Source organism: Cyprinus carpio, chromosome B2 (genome assembly GCF_018340385.1).
Source record: "Cyprinus carpio isolate SPL01 chromosome B2, ASM1834038v1, whole genome shotgun sequence".
Taxonomy (NCBI): domain Eukaryota; kingdom Metazoa; phylum Chordata; class Actinopteri; order Cypriniformes; family Cyprinidae; genus Cyprinus; species Cyprinus carpio.
In genome coordinates this window covers 32,368,046-32,391,791 of record NC_056598.1, presented here as the reverse complement: position 1 = coordinate 32,391,791, position 23,746 = coordinate 32,368,046, and the positions used below count along the sequence as shown (strand labels likewise).

The window sequence follows — 23,746 nt, the reverse complement described above, 5'->3', positions numbered from 1 at the left end:
AATTTAATATTCATTTTATGAGTAATTTGTGGTGAATGTTCTTTTTATAATGAAATAATGTTTTAGATGTTTCATTCAATTGTATTTCTTTTTTTGTTTGAATCACTTTATAAATATAATAACCTTTGTTCAAATTTGAATTTAATTGTTTTTCCTCTTGTTCATGTAATCAGTTTTAGTCTTTTGATTTCGCCTTTATTTCAGGTAACGAAATTTGATTTAGCCTTAGATAACCGTGAACGGTTTTCATAACCACTTCCACGTCACCCAATTAGTCGTCGTCTCACAACAACTTCGATACTGCAAATGCCATGACAAACAAAGGCTTTAAAAGTGATATAATCTTTTTCACTATATCAGCCCAATTCTTTAACTCACGCGAATTTATTTGTCAGAACCATTCTAGAAAATATGCACCTAGAAAAAGCTCGAAAACACAAGATCTGCGGCACCCCCACCGCCCCCCCCCACCTGTGCCAACCCAGAACATACTAGAAACTCCCTAAGCAGACCAAACAGCCCAGCATACTGTGCTCTTCAGAAGATCCACATCATCTCTGGTTTGATGCTTTCCGCAGGTTTCCCTCATATGCTCTGGTTTGTCTCTCATCGGTGCGTGTGCCGGGCTGGTTAACCCTACCTCTGTGTACCATCATTGAAAACTCTGGTTTACTCCCGACAGACGTGTCACGTCCCCCGACTGTCTGTCGCCGTCTCCACTCTCCTTTCCTCTACCCGTCTCCCCGGGCCCCCCACCCCACCCACCCCCAGTCCAGTCCCGCAGAGCGCTGCCGAAAACCAAGGACCACAGCACGGGACCGCCAGAAGCACCAAGTAACGCAGCTTTCAAACTTCACACTCCAATATGTACCCATCCCTTCCACGGTCCCCCAACAATACCGGGCCCTTCCCCCTGGCTCCTTTTGCGTCTCGGCGCAAGATCCCTCCCCTTATCACCACCTGCTGCACCACATGTGCCCCACAGCAACGGCCATCCCCCTCGCTATTCCACACCCCCCACCCAGCCCCCTAGACGCAGGCGTTACGTCTCGTGTGAAAACAAAGTACTCCCGTTATTCCCCGCGTTACCCCCCCGTTGCTCTCCCCCACCCGCGCTTCTGCCACCCCAGAAGGGCCCACAACCAACATGAAGCTGTTAGATCAGCAGTCATCCCTCAAGGGTGACCCACGACAATGGACCATCCCGTATCTGACTGGCACGCCTGGTCTCCGGCACCTGATTGCCATATGTGGTTGTTGTTGGCTGCGATGTAGGGGCCCGATATGCATCCTTCTCCCGTTTCCCTCTGGGTACTGTTTTTCCCACCTGTCTTTAGCCTTCCCCAACCCCCTGAGCTTCCCGAGCGTGCACTTGGCCGACCAGGAAAAGCCACAACAACCGAAGTCTTTTCTACCCCTAAATACCACAATTGAATTTGTGTACATAGATTGATTTAGATTTCCTTCGAGTGCACCTCTAAACTCCCACGTATCATGAAGCATCGAGCACGACCTGCCGTGAGTACGTCGCGCTTCCTAGCCAGCTTTGTGCCCCGTCAGGTTCCGCTTTACTTCTCCAGCCCTTCTTCATTCGTCAACATCACTGGACAGATTTTACACTCTCAAAACCACAATTTATTATCTGCATTGGAAATCATTTAAGAGTCCAGCACTAATTCATCACCACCCCATGCCACTTCCCGACCAATGTTCCTGACCTTTTCACCTTCCCTGATTTATTTTGATGCCTTGTGGGAATACTCAGCAGGAATGTTCATTAGTGATTACCGCCGCGGAAATTGCCCTTCCCCTCCTAATTCCCGATCATCACCGAAGATATCAGTTTTACCGAGGTATGCAGCCATATGCTGCCGTCGGCTGGCGCACAGAGCTCTGTTACAGCCGCTGCTTTTCGAGGTGTCAGTACAGCAGTAAGGAACTAACATGATTGAGATCAGGACGGGAGCAGTTAGGAACAGCAGTCCGGGCGCATCCTGACCCCGAAACTCAAAACACTGGCCGTTCAACACAGACCGAACGATTAAAGAATCACATGATGTGCACTGACAAATGTTATAAAAAGTAATGTATCTACTGCTCGCGAATCCTATATTACCATAATAAAGACAGCGGCTTATTTAATACTTTTTATAATTTGTGTACCATGCAATATATATATATATATAAGCCCAAATGCGAAAATATATACAGTAGTCACATTCAGGCGGTGGGGGTAAATTAAATATAGATTTAAAAAAAAAAAATTAACATTAAAATTACAAAAATATAAATAAAATGACTACATTCGTTTAAGTGTACACAATGCGAATTCCATGGAGAATGCAAAAAATATATATATATTATAGCTTCCGTACGTGTTGTAGTAAAACACAGGAGTTTAGCGCTTTATGCATACTTTCCTTTTTTTTTTTTTTTTTTAAAGCAAATTTGAACAATATAATTCCAGCTACTGCACGATTCAAGCAAAGTAAATAGGACAGATTGTGGAATGCAGAACACTGAGAAACTTTTCCGTGGGTCGTTTGAACGTTCTCTGTCACGTACCAAGTACACCAAAAACAAAGAAAAGACTATTCATAAGCGCCACACAGACCATTTTCTGAATAAGACAACCCAGGCCCCACGAAAAAGCCACTCGACGTCCAAAAGCGCTGGTGTTTGCAACCATAGACGCCAAAAACATGCCGATTATACACGTCACAGATACTGGCATTACGTCACATACCTTTGAAATGTATGTATGTCTCTATAATAAAGAAGTGCTACTTACTGCATAAGCACTTGATGCTGTGATCCAACACTTCCTTCGCCGTTTTATGAATTTCGCTCACATGCGAAGATACTCTCTGATACTGGCTCCTTTTACTATGAATAGACAAAAATGAGGGATTTGAGTCACAGAAATCGGAATGAAGTGACGTAGAGCGGCAATTAGCATAACACAGGTCATCGATTCGGGGGCGTGGCTTATTGGCCCGGACGTTGTTTCTGGATTAGTCGGAAACCACGGGGCTACACATTAAATATCGTTTTAACTCGTCGCTATGCATTTTAAGTATTTTAAAGTCTCATTGTGTTGTTATTAGTGGCGTCAATTATTGTTCAGAGCGCTGCTGGAACAGGAAGAAACGCACAAACGCAGTCACATACTAACCGTTACTTTTCACAGCGCTGGTGGGTTTCAGCAGCCAATCACAGTCGCCTGCGCAGAATTTACGTCTCTACGAGTCAAAATAGTTTGAATTAACTGACTGAAAGGATTAATGATTATTATTATTTGTATTATCAAGAATATTATATTAGAATAAATATAAATATAAATATATATATATATATATATATATATATATATATATATATATATATATATATATAATGATGTTATAAATACAAATTCTAAATTATTATTTTTATTATTCACTTTAATAATCATAATTAGCATTATTACATTTATTATTATTAAATACTAGCATATGTATACAGTATAAATATGTTTAACTTAATATAACATGTATATATTTTAATTGAAATAATAATATTTGTTGTCATTATTATAATTCAATAAATTTAATTATATCAAACCTTATTAGTATTTTATAAATAATATAATATTATAATAAAGGGTTATAGATCCAAAACAATGCAAATATCTCATAAATTCATCCCAGATAGACATTAATTAGTTTTAAGCCGAGAGTTTTGGATGTTGATTAATATTGCTTTATCCGTTCACTCTGCCATCTGCCTGCGACAAAACTCATCGTATCCAAAAAGTTAAGATGCCTGAATGTGTCCAAAAGTTGTGTATTTATGAACATCTTCAGTTGAGAATGTTCGCCCTTCCTCGAGTATTTAACTCATATGAGAAACAATAATATTCACCAGTAAATTCCAGCGTTGTAAGATTTAAAAGACTAATGGTTTCCATGTCCATGACTCTGGGACATCCTTTTAGACAAAGACAGAGAGTTTTTGCATTTCATCACCAATAAAATTTATTCAATTATATATTACAAATAGTACATCCTCATGTAACAATAAATTTAAAATAGACATAGTTTTTAGAACCATCGTTCATAAAGGCATTACGTTTTTGTAAAAAATAGTTTTTTGTTGTGATCTGCACATTAAACGTTAAAAGTAATGGGGTTGTTTTCCTATTGTAGAAACCACAACAAACTTTTTCACTTTCTTTTTTTTTTTTTAAATGTGCGCAAGACACAAAATGGACGACACGCAAGACGCTGCTGTTACTAACAGAACACAACCATTGGCAGAAAAAAACACGGACTCGACTTCATTAAACCGTCACCACGGTACAACTTTTCAGAAAGGGACGACCTGCGAAAGCATGCACATTATAGAAATCAACACGTCAAAAACTCGGCTTTTGATGACATGTCAAGGATAAAAGAGGAACTTAAAAAACAAAACGGACCAAGCATTTCCAAAAAACACTGCTTAAAGAGTTAACGAACCATCCATAAACACACCAACAACAAGCAAACAAAATACAATTCAATGTACAAAACAACTTTGGTCCCTTAAACACTTAGACAACAACAAAGTTACCACAATCAAAATCTTTATTACACCTTTTTGCCGTCCTCTCAGTTTTGCTTTCAACTTTTTTACCGTTAAAAACAACTAATTGACATGGCTATTTAACAATGCACCAATCAGTATGTATAAACTACGTTAAAATATGAGGAGCCACATCTATACTAATACTCTATGATCACGTCACTGTTAAGAAACATGTTGGATTGAGATCTCTCTTCTCTTAACGGAGGGCGGAAAACCTCTCGCGTGGGCCTTTCGATGGTGGTCTCTTTACCTCCGAGGATGTTTGTTCCGATGACTCCTCTGTCGACCACTTGTCCTGCGTTCTAACACAGTTCGGGATGTGTTTGTCCTCAGGGTTAAGTGCATTTTAGTATTAGTGACCTGACAGTCTAGCGGAGCCCAATCTGTTGGAGTACCTATGGTTGATTGCGTTTGGATCTGGAACACAGAACTAGCACAAACAGCGAACCCAGACCATGACCCAATGATGACAGCCTATCCCTGGAAGGGCAGCGCTCGTTTGTGTTATTTTTCTTCTTTTAGTATGACTTCTTTTCTTAGAACGCGTCCGGTCCACGAGATGTGCACCGTGCCACACAAACACCACAACATACATGCGCACGCCAAACCTCCCAAGTCACGGCTGCGTGTTTTTTTCGTCCACGCTCGCCTTCTTGCCCTCATCACAGGTCTTGGTCAAACACTTCCTAAATCGGCGTCTCTGTAGCTCAATCGAGGGGTCATATCCGGCGTCAAGTCAAAGTCGTTCGTTGACCTCCACGAGAGGCGGAATGTAGAATTCGGGAATCTCAAAACTGCTGTGTCGACTCTTACGTGGCTGGATCCAATTCCTGCAGCTTCAGTTGCCCCACTCATGACAAAGACGCTGAACGGCGGTTAACGCTTGCTGCTTCGTGCTGCTGACGCATCCAAGCACGACCGTCTGCGGAAATAAAACAGCGATTCAAGTCTGTCATACAGATTATGAAGCTTCATCTTATGTATGCCATGTTAGGCCTGCGCCAGCAAAATCTCAAAATAGCGCATGTTGAGCGGGTAATAGTATAGTAGCTATGTTCATTTCAACAAAATTACAGTTTCATTATCTGATAAAAAAGGTCTTTAAGTCTCATAAGGATACCTCACCCCCAAATGACAAATCTTTCTTGCATCTATCCTTACCCACCTGTCATTCCCAACCCTAAAAGCTTCTTCGGAACACAATTTAAGATATGTTGATGAAAAACCGGGAAGAGCTTGTGACTGTCCCATAGACTGCCCAAGTACACAACAGTGTCCAAGGTTCAGGACAAGTATTAAAAGATCATCAATCAGAATACGCACATCTGCCAATCAGTGGTAACCACTGTAAACGTTATGAAGCGACGAGAATACTTTTTTTGTATACGAGAAGAAAACCACATAGCGTACTGTATTCCCCAATTTGGCTCCTCTGTGGTCCTCCCCACATCACCATAGTGGCCATTTTGGCAAACTGGGCGGCTGACACAGAAGAGCGTACGCAGTTTTTCGTTCAGCAGGTTGTTTTTCAAAATGTTGCTACGGCTTGATTGGTAGCGAGACAGAGGATACAAATTTTGAATAAAGTTTTTGCTACTTTTGTTTGTTTTCTTTCATACAAAAAGTATTCTCTGTCGCTTCATAACCGATTACGGTTGAATCACATGATGGCAGATGGAGTATTCCTGACAATTATTTCTCCTACTTTTATCGACCTATATAGTGTAATTTATTTGGCACTCTAGGAGACACCGCACAAGCATCCCGGTTTATCCTCCAAAAGATCTGAAATTGTGGTTTCCGAAGATGAACGAAGCTTTAAGGGTTTGCGAATGACATGGGGTAAGTGGATAATGAAACTAAATTTTTCTTGTTTGGGGTTTGAGTATCCCTTGTATTTAGGCCTTCCAGAAAAAGAAAGGCGTACAAATGGTGTCTTAAAGTGTGAAATCTTAAAAAAGTGATGGCATTAAATGTGGTATGACTTGTGCAATACTACTAACCTCCCTACGCAACTACTACTAGATAAGAAATCAATGAATAATTACCAATCTTCCTCATATTTTGTTGGTTTTGCTTTCACAATGAAAATATCTTAACATCCGTAAATCACGATATACCTTTACTTTGACATGCAATTGAACAACCAAAGAAATTGACCTCTGTAAAAATCAGCAATTTACATGCTTAAAAACAAAGAAACAGATCTCTGTCAGTGGTATATGAAAACTTGTTTCCCTTTAAGTTTTTTTTTTTTTTGGGCCATCCTCTGGCAGATATTGTGGGGGTTCTTTAATCATAGAACTCGTCTTTCTAAGAAACAGTGAACGTTCTTATTTTTTGTCACTGTTGCTTATCAAGTAAAATCCATCTTTACGAAATATTAGACAGTTCGACACCAGAAACAAAGAAAGACACTTTGTTGCAGTGTGATCAGAAGATACAGTAAAAAATAGTTCCATTTAACTCGTGGTTAGCATGCAGAGCTAGTCAAACCTTATACTATTTTTTTTTTATTATTGTTCTTGAAAATACCTTAAAAGTAACAGAGGTCTGTTGAAGGTTGTATTGTCGGAACTTTGAAGTGTTTTTGCTGATATAAAGATCTTTACATTTAGAGACGTGTAGAAAACATTCCCTTAAGATTCCAACATTCCAACATATTCCATTAAATCTTTTGCTTAAATGTTCTTTAACTCTTGGTCCATTAAAAGGACATACTTTTACCTTCATTAAATGCAGAAACCCAGATCTTGTTGGCTATAATTTCCTGTTTTTTGAAGTGGGGCTAATGCCATCCAAAGTACTTTTTGGGGCCGCTGTACCATGACATTTCTACACAGATGCTAGTTGTTTTGTTGCATTTCATTTAATATTACTGTTTTGCTTTTGTACCTTCAACTTGTCAACACGGGTCATCTACATCCTGGAGCCAAGACATAAACGCCTCGCATTGAACCGATCTCTAACAGAGGTCTTCCCATCGTCACCCTGAAATGTAAAAAAAAATTATGTGATGTGATTGCAGAAAATAACTTCAAGTTCATCACTCTGGTTGACAGATCACTGTTTAAGTAATGAAGCCTTTCAAATTAAATTTGTTGTACACTTACATACATCAGGTGAAAGTTACAGTGTTTTACTCACGTTTAAAAGTACTCTTGTTTTAAATTTAAAATACGTCCTACATAGATTGTGGCACGTACCTGGACGTCCTGGGGCATGTTTGTACACTTCGGCATCCAATAGGAACTGGTGCAGGCACTGAATGGAAGCGTCTGATTTGGCTAGTGTTCTTGCAGCACGGTAATGAACTACTCAAAACCTCCTGCTCATTGGATACAATCAGCTTTTCCTGGAAGAGCAAATGCCTCAGTCATTTCGGGTCATTTTAAGTGCAACCAAAAGCCGCAAGCTGACGCGAAAAAAATAACCTAAACACACAAAAAAAAAATTCTGCCTATGATCTAGATGCTTTCAACTACATATTTATAAGGTTTCTCTCACAATCCCCTGAAGTTCCATCATGACCCCCTAGGGGTCCTCGCTAGTTTTTTGGGAAACCCTGATCTAGCGATTGATGTTCAATAAATATAATCTCGGTTTCCATTTACCCTTTCGATGCTGTGCTGAAGTCTTAGCTTCATCCGCACCACCTCTTGCTGTTTGAACATCTCCTTCAGTGGTTCAGGAAGTGAGGGAGGTGGCGTTATCTAAAAAAGCAAACCAATTGGCAAGCTTTTAGTATTTTTTTTTTTACTTTCGATATCAGCAAAAATGTGTTGTAATCAATACTTTCACAGAATGGAAGCATAAATACGTTGGGATGCAGAGCTTGCTGAGAGGGTTTCCCATCCAGCAGATAGGACCCATTGAATGTCACATATTCATCGTAGTACTGAGGCGCTTGAGGAATGACACTACAAAGTACTTTCCTCTTCTCCTCGATCTTCTTGCGAATGTGTAAGTAATTCATAAATAAGGATTTGCTCTCTCGGTCTGGTAAGGCCTGGATCTCTTCAAGCTTAAGTGCATTCTACAATTGCAGCTAAAAGACTGCTGTGTCTTTTCTTTGACCTGCTGATCCGTAAGGTTCACTTGGGCCGTTGGAGAAACCCTAGGCATCTTTCTTTTCCTTGGATGGTCACCTGAACGTCAGATTCTTCTTCAAAGAGTCGGACTTTGGCTCTGGCCCCAGATGAATCGGAATCTCTCTCCACTCTCCACGACTGATATCGGGGAGGAACTTCCTGAGGTTGCACCACTGGGAGGCTCTGCTTGATGATCAGGTTGAACAGCAGCACTGTTTTGACCCTGTTCTACATTATCCTGAAGGTCTGATTTCATAGGCTTCTCCTCAACAGCAAGCTGGTCTGATGCCTCTATTTCAGCCTTGCTTTCAGACAACGCTTGGGTTGTTGCACCTTCATCTGAGAGATAAGACTTTTTGCCTCATCCGTTTCTGTGATTCGGGTATCTTGTCCAAAACATCTTCAGACACCTCCATTGGGCTCCTCAGGGATCCTTCTGGGACTGGCACAGCAAGACACCGTTGTTTGCTGAAGCTGCTGAATGCCTTGCTCGTCGTTTTCTCGTGGTTGGAGCATCAACTGTAACCAACGGGGGGGGGGGGGGGGGTGGGGGGGGGGGGGGGGGGGAGGGGGGGGGGGCTCACTGGAGAACCTTAAGGTACTTTCATCATCTTGCACTCTTGCATCACCCTTTTGCTGAATCCTCTTGGACACTGGTTGTTTGCAGCAGTGGTTTTAGTAGTTTTCTTCAGAGCTTGAATCTACATGAACCAGTAGATGTACCTGGAGGGCAATCTGTTTTTGCTGATGTTCTCCCCACTCTTGTCCACTTTGTTCTCAGAAACAACCAAAGGTTTCTCTCTTTGCTCTGGCCTCAAACTAGAGTCAGCTGTCAATGTCTGTTCGCTAATTGGAAATTGTGCCAGTTTCCCACTGCTGGCTACTAGAATGCAAGGTGCACTGGTTTCAGATGAGTCTTGTGTGTCAGAAGACTTGAAAAGATGCAACTTGTGATGTAACAACTAGTGATGAACTCCTTGTTTGATCCCTCTGTCATTCCGGCACCAGGGATGTCAAGCTGCTGACCAAGACTTGCATGCTCTACTTGACTACTAGTGTTGCAAGAACTGCTCTGCTCTTGCAAATGGGTCTTAAAAACACTGTTACGCCTGTGTGAGGCTACTTAGGTTTTTAGCACTAGATTCTAGCAAGTGTGATGAAGGCTGAACTTGAGAAACAGGAGTGACCCCTTCCCCTTCATTGCTAGTCAGATTTTCGCTTTCTGGAAGAGCACTAGTAAGACTTTGACTGACTTCCGATACTCCTGAACAGGTAGCAGCTAATCTCAGTTTGATGAACACAGCTTGCTCACTGCTTGGCTGTGATGCAATACTGATGACTCTGCGACTTTCGGTCGTTCTAGTTTCAGCTGGTGGCACCTTGGCTCTTCATCCAGAATAGCCCTTAAGCATGGGGACGCATGCCTACTTGATACTAGGTGTGTCGATTGCAGAGAGCTGCTTCGGGAAGACTTGCTGGTATCTTTATCATGAACAGTAGGTGATCTGGAGGACTGTAACAACGAGGGAAGACTGCAGAAAGGTGGCTGGGATCGGAAGCGTCCATGTTCATGTCAGAAATCATATTCAGTTTGTCTAGGTGTCAGTGTGGTTGCATGACAGGAATCTTCTGAACTTTCCACAGAGATCATGGATATTGATCTTGACATTGCGCCTGATTTTTCACTCTCTGGTTTCGGAGATCGACTGAGATTGTTTTCTATGACTTGTCCATCTTCCCGAAGGCTTTCGCATCTAGCGAGAGCGTTCTTCCGCTGGTGGCATCTTCAAGACCTTCTCGCGGTGCCCATCTGCCACTTCTGAGCTCTTTGACCGAGGGTCAGTTCCTTGGTTAGACAAGTCTCACTGGATTGAAGAGGATGTTTTTATTTGTTCCTTATATTTTTTGTTTCCCAGGGTCGATCCTGGACGCTGCTTTGCCGCTCACGTTCCTTCTGCTTGATTTTCTCTAAGTGCTTCCTGTGCCACTGTTCATTTCCTGGTCCTTGAGACTGAGCATGCGTTCAAAGCTGGTCTTCATGAAGGTCATCATTCACCAACCTCTTTCTTTTGGGACGAGTATCCTTTAGATTAGGTGCAACCTTAGGTTTGGAGTCCACTTCGCTTGGTTTCGGCTTGCTAATCTTGCCATCTCTGTTCAGCTGGGAACGATCTTTGTCCTTTTCCTTGTGTCGGTCCCGCTCACGGTCTCGATGCCTTTCAGACTCTCGGTCCCGCTCTCTTCTATCCCTGTCTTTCTCTGGAGGCTTGGTTGCCTCTTCTTTTGATTTAGACGAAACAACCTTGTTGTTCTCACAAACGTAGCCTTTCTTCTCTTCCCAATAATTTTTTAGATTGGAATAGGATGAGGTGGGGGGGGGGGGGTCGGAAAGAGGCGGTGGTCTCTTTTGATTTCTCTTTTTTTTCCTCTTGTCAGAATCTTGTCCCGTTCTTTTTCTTTATTGCGGTCAGATTTTCAATGATCATTGGTTTTCCGGGGGCTTTGCCTTCTTTTCACAACTTGTTTTTCCTCTGTTGTCTCTGTGGTCACCAGAGGAGTGTTCTTTCTCAGCTCTTTTGTCAAGCTTGTACTTATTCTTCTTGTTCTTGTTCTCTTCATGCTTTTTCAATAAAGACATTGCTTTGAGCTTGTCACCCTCTTTATGGCTCTTATCATTGGGATGAATGCAAATATTCGTTATTTCTCCTTTTCTTTCCATCGATCTGTAGAGTTGTGAGGTTCAGTCTTGTCAGCTAAATGCTCAGATTGTACTTTCTTATCTTTATCTGTGTGTTTCTTACATCAGACTTTTCAGACTCCCGATCCTTTGTTTTGGTGTTCGCTTAATCGTTTTTCTCTCGAGAGTTCTTCTCTGGAGACTCCAGTTGATCTTGGTCAGCTGAATTGCCAGTGACTGGTTTATCATCTACTTCTTCTTTCACTCCTGAACTGTGCAAGTGAGCTGTCAGGGAATTCGGCCAGTAGCCAAGACCCTCACTACGTTCATCAACTTCATCTCCTTTTCTGTCCTTTCCCCGCTCCTCTTTAAGGGGGCCCCTCTTTTTTCCTCTCTTTTTTTAATGGACTTGTCCTTTTCTCGCTCCTCTTTTGGCCTTTCTGTCCTTAGTGCTGCTACTGCCTTAAATGTTTGTCTTTGGACACCCCTCTTTCTTTCTTTAACAGGCGATGAGTCCGAGGATTTCGTAGGAGATCCCCCAGCAGCATCATCACATTTGCCTGCAAGTTCTTCATTTTCCAATCACTTTTGAAGAAGTTCTCTTTCCAAAACTCCCGATCAAACTCCATGTTTCCTATGTCCATCCCTTGCGTGGTTCTTTTTGCCGGTGACGATTCCCTCTCGGCTTTCATACTCCCTATACTTTTCCTTCTCCTTTGTGTTTCAGCTTGTGCTTTTTTTACAACTTTCCCATCTTTGTCAGTCTTCCTGAAGACAGACCTCAGAAACTGTCCATACTGTTGCTTAGACTACTGTCTTTGAAAGGACTGCAACAGCCGTCATCTCCATCCAAGTTTAAGCTCTTTGTGGGTGATGTTTGGCTCTTTTTCCTTGTGCTTGCAAGCTCTTTGTCTGCTTGAACCTTCTGTGCAGAAGAAGGGCAGACTCCGTGTAGTGGTTGTATTAGACGCCTTAACCTCTGGACAGGATCCATCAAGCGATAGAACACAAGTCTTAGCGGTTTTCCTGTTTTTTTTCAGTGGAGTTGTCTGCTTGTCAGTTTGGCCGTGGTTTCAGCTTGGGGACTTGACTACAGACAGGTAAAGAGGTGGACCGATGTGTCCAGCCTTTGTACTGAATGACAATTTGAATGAGTCATCTTCCCTGACGCTCTTTTTCCGAATGTTCTGACACAGTTGCCGAGGAAAAAAGAAGGGACTTTTGCTGTTTCTCCTTCCCTTCTTCTCGGACTTCCTGGTTCTCCTTGTTTTTGCTTTGGCTCTTGGTCTTTTTTCCTTCTGTTTTTACCTTTTTCTTTCTGTTCCACTGGCGTGTGAGAGTCAAGCTTTCTGCTTCTTCGATCTACCATCTGTTTTTGTGACCATCCACACTGACCGCCCTGTTGTGGCGAGCTTCTTCTTTCTATTGGCACCTCGGCTTCCATCGCTTGAACTATCTGACCTGCAGTAGATACGCGACGCCTTTGTTTTTTTAGACTTGCATGTCGGCGTCGACTGGTCACTTTTGGTGCCTTGTTTGGAAAGCATAGTGGTTCCTTTCCTTCTCCTCCTTCTCCTTTTGCCGTAGCTCTCGCCGTAGGATGTGTCGCTCCATTAAGTGCCTTACTGAGGTTCTCCTCCTCTTCCTCATCCTTAAACTCATATTCATCCAGCCCTGACATGGATGACGAGGCCTTCACTGTGGTGATTTACGTCAGAGTCTTTTTCCAGCATCAGAGTACTCCATGTTCTCATCTACACTGTGATGGATTTATACTTGAAGGTGGGTCCTCTGATTCTGTGGCATTCAAAATAATGAAAAAAAGGAATTAATAATACGCTGTGACATTAGCATCAAGTTCCAAAGTTGTCCTAAGACTTAGAACGCATTTTAGTTTTAGGACAAATCTGAAAGGTTTTGATCCGTTTCAAATGTTGACTAGTGTATTAAGGAAATGGATTTGACTTGGCTTGGACTCTGCATCAGAGATTGCTCACGACATGTCTAACAAGCATGTCCGCAATTTTTGACAGAGCTTGTATTTAACCCGGAAAAAGAAAATAAAAAGGTTCAAACAGAAATGCCAAAAGCAAGCCAGCACTGGCAAATCTGTCTGCCAACTGTCTCCGTACCTGAAGATCTCTCTTCTGCTTCAGAGAGAGGGATCTCTCCCTTGAGTAACTGCTCAAGCTCCTGAGAGTCAGCTACATCAACCGGTCTCTCCCCTCTCTTGTTGGCCTGGAAGGCATTGCCTCCATGACGCAAAAAGCAGCTTCACAAATCTCTGAAGGTTGTAGGCAAAACATGACAAAGACACATACAGATGTGAATCAGATTAAAAAAAAGATTCACAATTACTACAAGTTCTTGCAACTGATATTTGGCTACTATGAGAGTATAGTCATCAGTCAATAAATGTGTCCGCTCTGCATTTAAAAAAAAAAAAAAACTCTACAGCCTAATTAATGCCTAATGTTATTATTACATAAATTAGGTGTTACTTTTATGTGTTGCAATAAAATTATATTAGTTTGGACACACTAATACCAATGGACCAAACCTGACCATTCATACATTCTACATTTCATGCATGCTCAACCAACAAAAAAAAGGTTTTAACAGTTATATCTTAAAAAAAAAAGAAAGAAAATGAACAATAAAAGCACATAGGCTCACCCTTTAGAATAAAATGATTTTAGAACAGTAAAAACATTATCAGTCAAACTCTTAATCTTAACTGACAGATCAGAATCAGCTTTTAAAATCCATGTACTGATAGGGACAATAGCTATAATATCTATCATTTAAAGTAAAAACTCACATCTTGGGTTCCGCTGCTGATCCGTCATGAAGCGGAGTGTCATCGTCCCAATCCCTGCGTGTTCACTTCCGCTCCTGCTGCACCAATCAGTTACCTTGGCCACATCATAGTAACCAAGGTTACAATCCTTCATGGATAGGCGTCCAACCTGCACAAACAAAAGGACAAAACTAATATGAGCTCATAAGATTCTACAACTGGAAGGAAAAATAGAAACAAAATTTAACCCTATAAAGATATATTTGATATGTAAATTTTAAGGCCTCTAAATGATCAACATGATCAAAACGTTACTGTTGCACAATATACTCCATGCATTCTGTCGTCTGATTGGTAGTTGATACTTTTTTAAAGCAAGTAAAGTGCCTTTAGGCAATCGCATGAAGTGTCCAGATTCAGCTCATGCTTCATTTGTCCTATTGTGCTGTGAACATCTTTACTGATTTTTAAAAATTAAACGTAAGAATCCTTTTACTAATATTTCAAGATGAACACTTACTGGACTGAAGCCACTTATGAATACCTGATTATCCATAAATCATGTTCAAATATTAGTATCAAACATTATCATCAGTCTTTTGAGGAACATTTGTTAATCTCTAAATAATCCATTGGTAGCCACCATCATATCCAAAATATTAAATTTATTAATTTATGTGTTTTACAGTAGCACAATACCAGTAATGACTATAATTTTATAACTATTTAATTGTAACAAAGTAACAAAACTACATAAGATTATTTAATTGCATGAAACATAACATAAAAAAATAAAATACAGACCGCTTGTTATCAGGTGACGTGATGCTGTAAATGTGCATAAAACACAGGCTCACCTGCAAAATCTTTGACGTTCACATCTGCGCCGAGCTCAATGAGTTCCTTCACCTGCTTGACGTCTCCTCTGATGGCGGCCATATGCAGAGGCGTCTCTCCTCTCTCGTTTCCTATTTGTTCACTTTGGCCCTTCTGTCGTGAGGAACGAACTGCTAGCGATCTTATTCATGCACCGCCCGGAGATATGAGAGGGGTGGCTCGGTGTGGTATCTGAGATTACAAACCGATTAACCAGAACGTCAAGGTCATATCTGTTTATCTCAATTGTCAATCTGACCTAACTAGACTACAAAAGGAAGTGAGTGCTCTGCGATAAAAAAAAAGATTACATCATAACTCTCTAGATCATAAATAAACTGGTGACTGCAGGTTTGTGACAGCGTTATTATAGGTAACAAAGACTATACATTTTTTTTTTTTTTTTTTTGGATTTTCTATATTTATTATGATAGGACAGATAAGAACTGACAGAAAGTGAAGTGGGAGAGAGATTGGGGGTGGGGAGGTTTGGGAAAGGTCCTCAAGTCGGGATTCGAACTTGGGACGCCCCCAGTGCAAACTAATTGAAATAATGCTTAAATAAAATAATACATAAATATTAGACTAAAAATGCTTAGCCTCAAAAACAAATGAAAATAAGATATGTTGCCCTTAAAAATATTAAAACAAACTATCTAAAAATTTCACTTAATGAAATTAAGCTTATAAAATGATATATATATTAGATGAAAACTTTTAAAACATATTAGAAATGTTGCCTTGGCATCTAATTAAAAAAAGGTATTACAACTAAAACTATAAAAAAATATTAATTGAGAAAAAGCAGGAATGAATTGAAAAATAAATATCAGATGAAAACTTAAAATAAATTAAGCTTTAAAAAATTATATTAAATTATAGATAACCTAGAAATACCAAAAACAGGAAACTGATACAAACCTGACAAAACAAGCATAAACAACTAAAAACTATAAAAAATGATTTTCATTAATGGAAACCAAACCCTGAAAAATTAAATAAAAGATAAATATTACACGAAAAACTTAAAAAAATAAAATAATAAATAAATAAATAAAATAAATAAATAAATAATGAAAATTAGAAATGTCTGAAGTACCAAAATTACTAAAACTAAAACTAAAAAAAACAAACAAACAATAAAAAACAAAAACTGATGAAATTACAAAAACACAAAATTGTTTAAACTTAAATTAAATTTTAAATGAAAACTGGAAATATATAAAAAAAACAGCTAATTCAAAATATTAATGCAAACTATAACAGTATCTGAATAATACTTAACACTGTTGAGAGAGTGAGACATTATCATAAATGAAAACATACTAAAGCACACTCAATATGTATTTTTTGAGTAAATATTGGCTTTTGAACATGAATTCAATTTTAAGAGATACCGATGGTCTACTAAAGAAAATATCACTGACAAGGGTTAAAAAAAATTTATGTTCATTGTTTCCCTACCTGGACTGTTGTCTCTCGCCGTCATCTGCATAACAAGTTGCCATCTGCTTTCGTTTGATAACGGGTAGCCGAACAAAATGTTCACAGGGGGTCGACTTTCTTAGCCCCCGACTCCTTCTTAACTTTCTTCTTCTCCCGACCATCTTTGTCTGCAGTGAAACAAGAAAAAACGAGGAACAGCGCGCATGAGCACGGGCTCTCCTCTCGCACTCATGCATGTCAGTTCCTGAAAACCTCGACGTCTGATACAATTTATCCCTTTTAAACAAATAGCAGAAGTGAAAAAACAAACAGCATAGGAAACTCTCCAGCCTGACAGACACATGCATTACCAATTTAGCGCCGTTCCCACGAGTCTTTGCGCTCTACTGAAATGCATGCGATTTGAGACAGATGCAGCGGAGAAAACCAAGAAAGTGTCAGTGTGTGTGCTTTCTTGAAACGAATCGACGAAAAGCGCAAAATTCCAGCAGAATGATGTAACCAAAAGTCGACGGTCTCTCTGAGAGTGATGCAAAAAGCCTAGCAGACAGACAAGGTCATGCCACAGCGGTTAGTGTATTCTAACGGAAATTCTATCCATTTCAGCCCAGTGTTCTGATACGGAGGTGAGGCTCAGGCGGAGACAGATAAACAAATGAAACCATGATGCGTCTTGGACCATTTGTGGCTGCTGGCGACTTTAGCGGAGGCAGTTACCTGCGTATATCCTGCAGGGAGGAAGTAATCTCTCTCCCCACGCATCGCTCGACTGCCCGGGGTCAGAGTCATCTACAGTGCAGAAGCAGAGAGGCGAGAGGAGGAGGGAAGGAAGGAAGGAAGGGGGTTCAGGGTTCGAGAGGTGGATGGGGAAAAGGGTGGACGGGAGAGCAGAGCACTGATTACACCCACAGGCTCCGCCCCTCACTCAAATGACAAATCACAGCACAGGATTCAAAGATTCCGGGATGAATATTAAGAGCCACAGATGACATCATAAACCTAAATCCATCCAAATACCATCAAAACAGCATGGACATAAAAGTCCTCAAAAGAAGTCCTCAAAATTATATATTCACAACGAGCTTCTGAAAAACTGCAATATTTGTTTGTTTATATAAATGTTGTGCATGTTAACTAAAACTATTAAAAATAGTTTTTTTTTATAACTGAAATAAAATGTAAATATTATTAGAAAACAATATTATATATAAATATTCAACTTAAACTTCAAAATGTGAAAATCAAAAAAAATGTTGCGTTGGCAACTAACTGAAATAAGTGTAATTTGAAGTACTGAACTAAAACTGAAACAAATTACAGCTATATAGAAATATCTATAAAAAACAAAAAATTAATAAAAATAATAAAAACGAAAGCTGAAAATATAAATGATGAAAGTTAATTCAAAATACTAACAAATACTATATAATAGTACCTATGGTATATATAATATGATATGTAAATAGTGTATAATTAGTACTAAAAACAACAACAAGGTTTTAAGGCTAGGCGTTAAGACAAAATTGTTATATTTTGAGATTTTCACATAAAGACAATATAGTTTATTTTAAGTTATTCAACAGAAAAAATATAATATTATGTTGCGATGACTTTTTTTTTACAAATATTTTACAACAATTAAAAGGTACAATTTTTTTGCAAAGCAAAATATCATATGTTAAGGATTTATTTTAATTTAAAAAATGATGAAATTTATAGTTTAGACTCTAAATTCTAAAACGTCCTGCTCTCTATTTTTGCATTATTCCATAATTCTTTTAAATTTTCACATGTAAATAATACACTGAAAACAGCACTGATATATATAACGCATTATAAACACTTACATAGTGGTTGACACACTTATATTATCACACATTATTATCATACCATCAGCGCTATTTGATTATATGATGTTGTTTTAATATTCTAAGCTGCCTTTTCTTATATTCTTATATTCTTATTCATTCTTAATGTAGTAATATTCAATAATATATTGTCTAAGAAGTCTTTTCTTATATAATCAACATGATTAAATGTATTTTGCCTTCTAACTACAGAAATGAGACTAAAACAAGAGATTTTAGAATCCGTATAAAATAACGACGATATATTTTTCATTATTCCCTCATGATCTTCTGCTCCTTTTTGAGTCGATAGATAGTGTGTTTTTGAACGAGACCCATGTATTTGATGAGGCTGGCTAACCATTACAATAACACCCTTGAAAAAAAAACCTCTAGTACAGCTTGTGCAATAAAAACAGGTCTTAAAAGTGACCAGGAGGATGGCGGCAGTGAGGCACAGACACAAGCTACTAGTCCTTTCAGAGTGAATGTTTTAAGACTGACCCGTGTCGGAGTCCCGCTCCTCGTTCGGGGTGGACTGACGGGTGAAGGAGAGCTTCCGTTTCATGGAAGACTTTGACTTCCCGTCTTTCCCCAGGATTTCACACTCCGATCCCAGCTTCGGAGTTTTGGCAAAACGGAGAGATTTTCTCTTTTACTCTGAGAGAAAGAATGAGACCGTATATGATATTAATGAAAGAACATACTAGCAGTCAAAACACGCTCTGTCTAACTATGTAGCACAAAGCCTTGATCTGAATATAATAAAACAGTTTGTATAACAGCATCAGTGCTCTAAAAATAAGTTTAAGGTCTTTCAAGTTGGTCAAATGCAATGCAAAAGAATAGAATTACTGAGCAAGCTGTACATTTTCTTGTCCTCATTATATATGCGTCTTAAAACCTGTTGAGGATTGATTCGGCTCACCTTCTTCCCCGCTGTCTTTCTCCACATGGCTCCATCTCGGTCCGATCCCGGTTTGGCCATGGTGCATCATCTGACTAGCTGTGGAAGCTACGGCTCACAGATTTCATCATGGGCCTGAAACACAAACATATGACTCACATGAGAACTTGAAAAACTGAAACAATAATTAAACATTTCACTAAATATGAATGTTGGAACACATACAAATGTCAGCCAATGTTACAGGCATCGGATGTTGAAAGCTAATTCAATTAAGACTTACTTTTAGAATAGAATAGAATATTATATATATATATATATATATATATATATCTATATATATATATACTATATATATGATATATATATATATATATAGTATATATATATATATATAGATATATTTAGGGCTGCCACTAACGATTATTTTGATAATCGATTAATCGGCTCGATTATTTTTTACGATTAATCGATGAATCGGTTTAATGTACTTAATATTTTAGTTTTTTGCCCATTTTTTCCCCAAGTAAATTAATTAACAAAGGGTCCTTTATCATTCAACATAGACTTTTTTAGAGATTTTAACCATTTTGCAGGTTTCATATCCTCATCAAAAACATACCGGCTGAGTTGTGTTTTATTATTTGTTTAGTTATCCTTTGTCAAATCTCTTCCTGCAAATCAAAACACTGACCCATACATACTCTACCAAATTTCACAAGGAGGTTTCAAATAATGTTTTTCACCATGGCCAGTCCTTAGGGCTCCTAAAGTAGTTAACATATCCCGAACAAAGCTTATTAAGAATCTTTCAGAACTATTATCACGAAGAATAGAAATAAAACAGAATGAAAATTGCCGGTAAATTGCATTTTATTATTTTCCTGTGAACACACAGCTTGTATACCTGGGAAACAGCTTTATAGCTTATGCTGTGAAAATTGTAAACAATCCTTCCAATAAAGTGCCAATGGCATCAAAACCTGAATGGAGATCACATTTTAAAGTAAAATCCATCAGAAGGTTGTCCAGAAAAAAAAACTGGACACACACAATAAACCTGCTGTGTGAAAAGAGCAGTGAATGCTTAGAAAAAAGTGCATTTCAAATACATTTCACCATTAACTCTCTCTCAGTCAGTCATAATAGGCGGCAAGACTGAATTATGAACTGGTAAAACGACAAAAGCTTTAAATGTTAATTGTTAAAAAAAGCAATGTTATCAGCTTTTTACGACTAAACATTTGCAAAACAACATTGTACTTGCAGAATCTACACAAATAAAAGTCTTTGCACACTGTGATTTTCATCGTATTTAAAAAGTAGTTGGTCCTTATAACAGTGCAAAATTCAAAATGTAATAAAGCGATAAAATGTTAACAAAACACCTTATGCCTGAACTGACAGTAATTCGACTACCTGTGGGAAATGAGGCAGGAACACTATTCACTCATTATTGAGAAAAACTTTGCATTGCAGTGCAAAAAGGTCAAACATGTCCAAATGTTCAGGGCTTACAGTTAGGATTGCTCCTCTTTTTGCTCCCACACTTTTGGATGACTTCGTCCGATTAGTTTGTATCTTCCGCTTTTTTTCTTTTTCCTTTCTCGAGGCTTACTCCACTGCCGCCTGCCCTCACCCATCACGCTGAATGCTGCAGAGACGCTGTGCGGGAAGCACGTGACCATAAAACGAGGCCAGCTATTGGCTATTCGCTACTTCTCCTGCTGTACTTGCTGAGTAAAACCTCCGGTGGCTCATTTACTGCCCACACTTTGGTGCACCGCTAGATTTAAAATATTCAACCGAAATGAGCCGCTTACGGCAAATAAAAATTAATTTATCAACGAATCGATTACTAAATTAGTTGACAACTATTTTAATAATCGATTTTAAAAATCGATTAATCGATTAGTGTTTCCAGCTCTATATATATATATCTTATATATATATATATATATATATATATATATATATATATAGATATATATATATATATATATATCTATAGATTGGATATAATAAGTTCTGATCCAAACTATTAATCGTGAATTAATCACCATCGCAAAATAAAAGTTGTGTTTTAGCAGCATGTGTTTATGTACTATGATTATATTTATACACACACACACACACACAGCACACACACACACACACACCACCCACACACACACACACACCCACACACATATACATACACACTCTATGTTGACAACTATTTAGTGTATCTCATTATGATTATTAGTGAATTGGTGTTTTTTTTTGTGGCACATATTAGGTGTTATTACATGTTAAAGAGTGCTAAGTGAACAAAGATCCAATTTGTTTCTCCCGAAGACCGCCCCCGAAATCCCCAAAATGTTCAGGAACCAAAACACTACCACACACACACCCACACACACACCCCGTCTCTGAAAAAAACGACTTGTCAGGTGGAACATCTTGTTCACAACCACGCACAGAGAGAGACTCCAGCTCAAATAATACATGAGTCACATTCCTTACAAGTGTTGTATCCTCTAGGTACGTAACAATAACTGAGTACCGCAACAAGCAATTCTTTCTGCCTAAAAGCACCGGAATTATTTGGCACTTTCGCAAGGCCTTTTTTGACATGTTTCAATTTCAAAGCGCACGTGAAGTCAACAGAAGTGTACAGGAAATACAAGGAAGCGTCCATGAAGTGATGTTCTGATTGTTCTTAAACAACGCACTAATAACAAGCATCCTTGTGTGACTTGTAACTAAAATAGATCTTTCATAAAGCCGAGCTCAATGTTTTGATTCATGTTTGTTCGGAGTAGTCATTCAGGTGGGATACAAGGATTGATGTGTCATGTCTCCCGTGATTAACGAGACGGCTTCCATGTTGTTTCACCACCAGCGTAACCAATCTCAATAAGCCCACAAAACACCCACAAACCATGCTGCCATGGAGGTCTGACAATGTATAACTAGACTGGTGTCGTCGGACTGAGTGCACAGTATACCAATAGTAATCCAAGGGTGATAAACCACAGCACTCTCTGGCAATAATTTACCTAGATTATATTTTTACAAGTGGTATTTAAAATAATACAGCTTTTTAATAGTTCTACTGTGCTTAGTACATTAGAAAGATACATAATTCACGAACAAACCAATAACTGCATCAGTTTTTAATTGGATTCACTGAAAGTGAAATAAATCAAGACTTTAAAACCACTGAAGTTACAATTAATACTCACCAGCAACATAATCAGCCCATGTTATGAATAGTCACTTTTCACTACATGGTATTAAAGGTAAACTTGTATTACCATAGTCGTGCTTTTCCAAATAAATTAATTGTTACTACAGCGTGTCGTTTTAATAAGTTATTGGATGTGTTCTGTCAGGCTACGACCCTCATGAGTCCCACAACAGAACAAAGAGGAAAAACACTAATATTAACAACAGTAATGTGATTTAATTTTTGTAATGTGACTCAGTGGTTTAATAAGGAGATTTAAAAGGCGTATTAAATGTAGGGCGTATAACACATAATATTATAATAATTATCACACACACACACACACCACACACACACCACACACACACACACACACACACACACACACACAATTACGCATAAACAGAAATAACACACACACACTGTTTTGTATTTACATATTTGATTGCTCAAATGCTTTCTTTGCTTTTCTCTGGTCTTTCATGGCTACATTAAACCATGCATCTGCCAGTACATTTTTGTATGAACTCCACAAGAGCCTAAAGAATAAAGAGGTGTTTACACATCAAAACAAGCTTCAGTGCACAAACCACCAGCCGAACACTAGTACCTTCAGTGTCTTATCTTACATTATATTCTGCAATTTCTCAAAGCAACAAACAAGAAAGTCAGCAATTATGAGAGCGTCTGACGCTGGCGGGCCGGGTCTCTTCTGGATGAAAGGCAAATCTGCAGAGACCCACAGACCTCAACATACCTTCCACCGACAGACTCGAGCAGATGACACGGAGCAGAGGCTCCTGGGAAAGAGACATTTCCACGACACCTGACACCCAGCGGGACGGAGTAAAAAACCAGTCCGAGTCACTCCCCTCTGAGAAAGACGAGGCGGTGAGGAGAAAAGAGCTGCGCAGCGTCCGCGTGCATCATATGTGTGTGAGAATGTGTTACAATTACAAGCCACAAGGATTTCCTGTGCCAGCGTAAAAACCGTGCTACACACACAGCCTCTTAAACCCAATCTAAGCCTCTCTCACTCCTCAAGTCTCTAAAGTTTCACCCTCACAAAACAAGTTACAAACCGGACTATAAGCTTGTAAAAACACGTTTTTTAAATCACAGCCCGACTTAAAACCAACCCATGGTCGAACCAACGCATGTTTCTTTCAGGACTGAAACAGTTTCTTAGAAGGTCTGTGCATATTTTGATATGGTCCAATATTAAGTCATTTTAAATAATTAAAAATGAGGTTTCATACCGCCTACATGTGTTCACATCCTCC

General features: G+C 39.1%; 1 pseudogene; it reads right to left on the bottom strand.

The window, feature by feature from the left end:
• Window positions 1-5,283: 5,283 nt before the first annotated feature.
• LOC109112057 overlaps window positions 5,284-23,746 on the bottom strand; it is a 57,344-nt pseudogene continuing 38,881 nt past the window's right edge.